Raw genomic sequence first — 8908 nt, 5'->3', positions numbered from 1 at the left:
TTTCAAATTACGATATGACTTTATTATCCCATTACATATAAGTCAATAATTTTCTTCCTTCCTTCTTCCCTTCTTTCTTCTCTTCTTTCTTTCCTTCCTTCCTTCCTCCTCTCTTTAGTTTCTTCTTTCTTTTCTTTTTGAAAATCAACTTCAAAGATGACTTTTCTATGACTATGTAGCTAAGTTTTGTGGATGCTAACTTGATATATTTATTATATAGTATTAGATTTAGAAAGTCTAAAGTAGAAATCTAAGTGTGAAGAATCTAAAATGAAGATCTGCAGATACTAGATAAAACAGTAAAATATATTTAAAATATAAAACTTGCAGCCTTTGAAATCAATAGCTGGTTTGCATTCTGCAAACTCAAACGTTCCAACAGTCACAACTTTCATAAAAAAGGAGCCACAATAATTATTACCAGTCAGAAAAAAAAGAGCCTGAAAGCATACTTTCAGAGTTTGACCCAAACCAGTCTTTTTCCAGATGGGTAGTTTGGTTGATGACTCAGCTTGAGATGAAGCACATGATTCAATTTGAGCATTTTCCTGGGGCTTAAAAAATATGCAATTCTTTTTTGGCAGATCATAGGACTTTATTAAGCTGTAATCACTGCCAATTACATAAAAGATACTTGCTAACCCAAAATCAATGAAGTTCACATTTACTTATAGTTACTTAAAGTAGAAACTAATGGCATGTTCAAAGTCATGGGGCAAATCCTAATGCCCAGGTTATGAAGGCTAGGGAAAATGAATCTGCACATTTATTCAACTGGTTAAGAAGGCTATGGGTCAGGCAGTGGTCCTTTGAGTGCCAGATGTCAAAGTACTCCTTCACACAAAACTCTTCTGTGTGTGCTGGGAGGACACACGTGCTCAGAATAACGCTCATGATTCCTAGTCCTTTTCGCATTTCTTGGGATGCTCACATTGCTCTCACAGTTGTTAGGGATCCACTACTTCCTCCTCACTGACATCTCCCGACTTGTCCAACCTCTTTCATCATTTGTTGTCAAGTCCTACATCTGCCCAGAGTTCTGGATTTAACATAATTAGCAACAGTGATTCCTCTGCAATTCTTGTTATGCAGATATACTCAAGCATTTTCATTTCTGTTCCTTTCTCTCATATCTAATATTTTATATTATGTTTTGTGTCTTTTCACAGTTTTCTTGCTCCTATACTGGGTCCATTTATACTTCCATATCCATAGAAAAGCTGTGAACAAGCTTTCCACTACCTAAAAGGCTGACACTACTAAATTTAATGATCTGAAGTGAAACAAGAGTGTAAAGAATATAACCATAATTTAGTTCCCTACATGTGAAAAATCTCATTACATGGATCTTTGCAGTAGCTGGAGATTATCTGATGTTTCTGGTGTTCTAAGACATTCCATGAAGCACTACATTAAAGGAAAGTTTCTTCACTACAAATGCAATAATATTATTGGACATGGGTCATATGTTAAGGGAAGAACACATACATGAGGAATAGGGAAAGGTAGGAAACCCGAAACTTGAAAGTGTTTGATGTGTCCACTGTAGAGGAGTTAATGTAGTAACCTTAAAATGACAGAGGCTACTAGGGAAGGTGACCAGGAAGTAGTGAAGAGGTCTGGAAAAGATGAATCAATTCAGGTTGTAATACACATGAGCATGGAAACAATGCTAGGAATCTCTCTGTATCCTTACGTCAAACTAGCAAAACCGCTATGTCTTTCTTATTGTTGCTTATATCTTCTCTTCAACAAAACTGGAGAAGAGGGCAGAGCAGATTCTGCCTGGAAGCGTGGGGGATGAAGGGGAGAGGGAAGAGGTGGGGGAGAAATGGCCCAAACAACGTATGCACATATGAATAAATAAAAAATAATAATAAAAAGAAATTCATCCTAAGTCCCTCATAGTGGCAGCAGTTACTATACACTAATATTTATTGAATGTTTTCTGTGTGCAGGATGCTGATGATCTTGTATAGTTTATATAATGATCATCTATATCTTCATTTCAAGGATGAGCACAAGAAGGCACTGAGAGGGTAAGAAACTTATTTATGTCCCATGGTCAGTGTGCAGTGGGGCTGGAATTTGAATCAGGCAGTGTGACTAATTCTGAGATATGACTGTAAAGACACTAACCTTCTCTGAGCTAGTTTTCAGAGTCAGAAAGTATTGTGTGACAAGAATTGCATTTTTACACATCCAAAATGAAAGAAAGGATTTGAAAGATGGATCCCTTTGACTGTTGGGTTAATATTCTTACTATTGAAACTCTTGAAAAAGGATCATTTCCACATGACTGCATTTTGGGTTTTCAAATATTGAAGTTCCTTTTCTTCCTGTATATCAGGCCCAGCCTGCAGCAGGTACATAATTCCAGTATGGAATTTTTTCTCAGATCATTCAATTTTTAAAAGTCATTTCAATTTGGAACTAAAAGTTAGCTTAACCTAAATTTAATCACCCCAAGTTCTATGCCATCTATAGCAACAAGGTGGGTGAAAACCAAAAACTGATTTAATTATTTTGTTTGCCCTGTAATTAATCATTAACCTTATAACTTAGAAGTATAGATGTTTTCTTTATTTTCTTTTAGCTGGTTAGATATTAGCTGTTCCTCAAATTTCTTATGCACTAGTCAAATGTCGGTCACTCTAACTGCATTATATCTAATCCATGTAGAACTCCAAACAACAGGTGGTGGTAGTAGTACTAGTATTTTACTGATGAGAAACTGTGGCTTAGAAGAAGGAATTACTATCTTTGGGGCCACTTAACTAATAAGTGGTAGAGGCTTGTTTGGAACTCACATTCCTATCTGTTCTATCTTTGTGCTACTCTGCTCCTTTATCATAACAAACCATTAAAAATACATACAAGCATCTTTTCTAATTGCTTAATGATGTATCATAATGGTCACAAAGTAAAACATCATGATCAAGTACTTACCGAGTACAATCTTTTGAACAATGAAGCAGTTATGCCAATAAATTGAGTATAAAATTATAATTCTTGTATATACTATAGTACAAAGGTAGATAGTGTTAAAAGTGCCTATTGAGGTATTTGAACTGACATCTGTAGGATTAGTAAAATTAACAAGAATTTGATGAGATAAATTATGTTTAGGTTAAAGAAGTAAAAAGCCCTTGAAGTAGGAGAGAGCATAGAAAGAAATAGAGATTGCAGAAGGTCAACCTGGGTGAAATACAGAAAGTGACAAGAGCATACTGCCCGAAAATGATGAAGACACAGATAGGAACCAATATACCAGGTCATCTTTACCTCCATTATCAAAGAAGTTTAACTCTGTGTGTGTGTGTGTGTGTGTGTGTGTGTGTGTGTGTGTGTGTGTGTGATGGTAGTAATGATCAGATTTGTATTTTGGTAAACTATTTTTTAATTCATTTATTCATATGTGCATACATTATTTAGGCCATTTCTCCCCCCTGCTCCTCCACCCCTTCCCTCTCCCCTCACCCACCTCGCTTCCAGGCAAAACCTGTTCTGCACTTTTCTTCAATTTTGTTGAAGAGGAGACATAAGTGATATTTTTAAACTTATATTTTTGCAATGTAAACTTACATTGTACAATTATTATTTAATGCAAATTGGGAAAAATGGAACATATATTTTAGTGGTAAGAATATAAATGTAAATTTAAGCCTTTATAAAAGAGGAATTCTTAACACAGTCCACAGTAATACATCACTGATTTTAGCAAAATTCTTTTTGAATGAAAGGCCGCTGACTGTGTATTCGATTCTAATGATAATCATAAAATTAAAGAGTGTGTGGAAAAATATATAATAAGAGATAAATGTTAACATTTGACAATGGTTTGTTGCCTATGAAGATAGAGACAAAAGGGAGTTAGGTATGGGGTTAAGAGAAAATAGAAAATATAATTTAAAATGTTGTAATTAACATTAAGACTACGTAAAGGGTCTTTTATCACAGCTTTAGCTTTCTGAGACTCAGTCTTTCCCCAAGATAATGACTGTTATGTATTACTTGATTTTCTAACGTGAATAACCCAGAACACAAAAAGGATAGAAGTATTATAGGCCTTAATATTGAGTGAGAAGTCCTGCGTATGACTACTTTCTAATCTTGAAACTGACAAACTGTTTAATTCCTCTCCACCTGAGTTTCTTCATATATAAAACAGAGATAATAATTTCTCCATACATCCAGGATAACTAGCACTAACATTTGAAACACTTTGAAAATATTACATGAACGTGCATTTCCCTGGGACCCTCATAAAATAGTCACCACCAAACGTGTAACCCTCAGTTTTACATTTATCAATGTGGAAGCATAGCCCCAGGTAATGATGATAAAGGAGATTAAAAAAAAAAACTTGTACAATTATAAGAATAGTTATTGAGCCTTGAAGAAAAACTAATGATAGAGATTGGGAAATAACCTTGCTTCTAGTTAGTACAAATATAATCCCAGTGTTTATTCTCCTCTTAAGTAAAATAAATATTAATAATTGTCCTCTTTACAATGAAGTACAAAGTTATCAAAGAGACTGGGGTGGATAGTTATTAGAATCTATTAAAAAACTTTCATTTTTTTCCTAATTAAAAAATTTAGAACATCTGAAAATCAGGATCACAGTTTTTAATATTCTTCCTGACATAGACATTGAATCTGAACTACATTTTGAACACTTTTTTAATATTTCAGAAAATTATCTGGATATATGGTGAGAACACTATTAGTTTTCTACTATTTCACCCATTTACTACCTCAATTTTGTTTGGGGTGCAGTATGCCCAGCATCTAGAGATTAATTTAGCATACAGCTTTATAAGCTTCACATCATTGATTCTTCAGTCAAGACAATCATATGTTGTGCAGGGTTATCTTGTAAATTACAAGATATTTACCAAGCATCATTGTCTACACCCACTAAATACCAGGGACACTTGACTCTCAGTTACAGCAGCTAAAAGCAGATACCTTAAAGCAACTGAGGCCAATAGGAAAAGGGGAACAGGTACTAGAGAAAAGGTGAGATCAAAAAGAATTAACCTAGAAGGTAACACCCACGCACAGGAAATCAATGTGAGTCAATGCCCTGTATAGCTATTCTTATCTCAACCAGCAAAAACCCTTGTTCCTTCCTATTATTGCTTATACTCTCTCTACAACAAAATTAGAAATAAGGGCAAAATAGTTTCTGCTGGGTATTGGGGGGGAGAGGGAGGGGGCAGAGTGGGTGGTAAGGGAGGGGGTGGGGGCAGGGGGGAGAAATGAACCAAGCCTTGTATGCACATATGAATAATAAAAGAAAAATAAAAAAAAAACTGTCTTAAAACTCTCATGTGTCTTCTGGGAGCCAAAGTTGCCCCTGAATGAACACCACTAGCAACGATCATTTCTGGCACCATGTTTTAAATCTGATCAGTGAGTTTTAAAATGTATTATATGAAAGTAAGTGTGGGGGATAGTTTATAGAAAGGAAAAGCAAAGATTAAAAGAGAACAAATACAATGGGTACTACCTGTCTTTATTCTGCTTTCTTTTTTCTCTTTATTTTTTGCCTTGAATCCAGACATGTTGTTTTGATTACAGACATGTTGCCTGGAACTCTAGTTGCCACTTTGAAATCAATTCCCATAAGGGAATTGTCAAAAGATACCAGGTTTTTGTCATTCAGTCGTGACGTGAAACAATTGAGAATGATGGAGAGGGTGAATTCAACTGTGATACATTGTAAGAACTTTTGTTAAATGTCACAATGTACATCCAGTACAATAATAATAATAATAAAAGAAAATTTTAAAGCATGTAGTAGTTCTTCCCTGCATATTTTGGAAAAATAAAATCCCATTTAGTTATTTTTAAGCAACTGTTTTGTTATAAGAAGAGAACCACAGACACATTCTTAGAAACTGCTTTGTTCTTTCCACATCAGGCATAGAGGAATAAAAGTGAGACAAGAGGAATAAGTGAGACAAGAGGAATAAGTGAGACAAGAGGAATAAGTGAGACAAGAGGAATAAGTGAGTCAAGAGGAATAAGTGAGACAAGAGGAATAAGTGAGACAAGAGGAATAAGTGAGACAAGAGGAATAAGTGAGACAAGAGGAATAAGTGAGACAAGAGGAATAAGTGAGACAAGAGGAATAAGTGAGACAAGAGGAATAAGTGAGACAAGAGGAATAAGTGAGACAAGAGGAATAAGTGAGACAAGAGGAATAAGTGAGACAAGAGGAATAAGTGAGTCAAAAGGAAATTGTGCTTGAAGGAACTAACCTAGGAACTTCAGTGACAGGGAATAACATAGGGTACAAAGAACAGGGTGGGTCATTCAAGTAGATATTTGCTTTATTATTTAATAAGAAGAAACAAATGAATATAGAGAAAACTAATACAGAAAGAAGCTCAAGTAGCTTGTGAGGAAGTGGCTTTACACATAGATGAAATATGTGGAACATATGAAACTGAGCTATACTATTTCTATATTTATGCACATTGTTGAAAATGTTTACTGTTTTAAGAGTTGTGTATTGACAGTGTTTCATTTCCACTCCTGTGTGCCCAAGCCAACAAGTGTTCATGCATGTTCATGCATGTACATTGTGCATATGGATATAGTAACCTAAATAAAACCATATACCAGGCAAAAAAGGAGGATGAATAAGTGTTTCTGCAGATGCAAAATACTGTGTTTTATTTCTGTATGACATTTCTATATTTACAATTTTAAGTTATATATTATCTTCCAGGACTGAGTTAGGTACTAGATACATAGAGTTAAATAAAACAATCAGTCTTTACCATTGTGGAATCTAGAAAAGAACAAGGACACTTGATAAGGCAATTATAATGCAATATTACAGGAACACATAGCGGAAGACTTCTTTGGGTATCAAAGACTATTTGAAAGAAACTGAGCTCCTAACACAGAGCCTAAACACTTATTTACACTAGAAAGCCAAATAGCAGGAATGAGGATGTTTTCCAGCATGAATATAAAAATGCAGAGTATTGTCAGATGTTTAGCCCACACCACAGCTTATGAAGAGAAGTATCTTGGCCACCAGGAGAAAATTGTTTCTTAGCATGAGGTTTAATTTTAGTATCTTTTGTCATGGAGCCTGAGACTGTAGTCACTTCTTCCTCTTCTTCTCCTAAATCTTGACAATAGACAGTGATATTTATATATCTTGAGTATTTTTTCTGTAACTCTAACTCCCAAAGGGAAATATGCCATCAAAACAGAAAATTGGTATTATAAAATTGCCTTTTATAGCTTTGTTTACTAAATTTACCAAAAAAGAGAGAAAAGGAAAAAAACTCAAAATAGAGATTCTATACACTTCTTCTCCTTCTCTCTCACAATGTTACTTATTAACATTCTTCATTAATTGGTACATTTCTTATAATTGATGAACCAATACTGATACGTTATTAACTAAAATCCATAGTTTATAGAGGTGGGTTTACAGTGAAGTACCATTGTATAGGTTTCAACAAGTGCACAGGAACATGGATCAACCATTTGAGTATTAGACAGAATAGTTTAATTACCATAAAAATATGGTCTTTTAGCTTGACTCCATAGTTCCATAGGATACATGGGACGGGTATGTGTGGAAGAAAGTCAAGGAAGATGATCAAGCCAAATAAGCTACAATAAGGTGGAAGAGAGTTAACCCCTAATGCAGCCAAGGATAGTCAGAAAGTCAAATGCCCAATCCAAGTCTTTTAGGGATGAATATATCAAGTTACCACCTTTATCTAATTCTGTATGGCAAGAAAACTCATGGGAAAAATAGTTCTTTTCTCTGTGTTCTTTAAAGAGAGTTTTTATCACAGCTAATGCTCAAATAAATTGTTATACAGCATGTATTCCTTGGCCTTGAGAAAATGAAAGGTTTTATTTATTTTATTTTAAAATTTTTATTTGTTTTTATTATCATGTATTGTTGTACTGGGGTACATTGTGATTTACAAAAGGGCTTGCAATATATCTTAGTTGACTCAAGATAAATGCTAAAAATTAAAGTGTGACAAGCACAAATATGACCAACTGTTTTGTTTTTCACAAAGCTATAAAAGCAGTTTAATATAGGAAGGATAATCTTTCCACAAATCACAAATGACACAGGAGAAATTGGACATTCATACACACAAAAATATCAACTTAAGTCTTACATGTAATGCAAACATTAACACCAAATAAATCAAAACATACTTGTAGGATACAAAACTATAAAAGATTTGCAAAAGTCAGGATAAAAACATTTACAGCCTAAGACTAGATGAAGTGTTTGTAGATATGATATCAAAAAATATATATTAATTTTTCTTTTAAGTATATATAAAAGAAAAATTATATACTATATAGACAATCATACATTATTGTGCATATATAATTATATATTATATTATATATAACAAAAATTATGTTGAATCTCATTAAAATTTAAAACATTTGTCCTGTGAAAACCCATTTAAAGGATGAAAAGAAACCTACACATGTAGAGAAAAAATATATCTGAAAAAAGACTATTACCTAGAATATGTAATGTATTCTCAAAACTCAATAAAAAAATTAAAGGACTATGAAGTACCAAATAGTAACAACACCAAATGTTGACAAGGATATAGAGAAGCTGGAGAAGTAAAGTGGTATCAGCAGTATGGAAAACAATTCGGTGTTTTTTAGTTTGGGGCATTTATTTTAGAAAATCTAAGTATACAATTATCGTAAAACAAACGTGAGAAATTTTCATTGGAGTTACTATTTCATTTTCATACTGCCCATGAAATACAGCTGATGTCAAATCATAATGGTAGTATAGTAAAACCCATTGTTACACAGAAACACCTCTTGATCATGTGCAACCCTACTGATAAAATGCTGAGAAATTCATTTCCAAATT

The sequence above is a fragment of the Castor canadensis genome, chromosome 13 (genome assembly GCF_047511655.1).
Source record: "Castor canadensis chromosome 13, mCasCan1.hap1v2, whole genome shotgun sequence".
NCBI classification, from domain to species: domain Eukaryota; kingdom Metazoa; phylum Chordata; class Mammalia; order Rodentia; family Castoridae; genus Castor; species Castor canadensis.
This window is presented reverse-complemented; position numbering follows the sequence as displayed.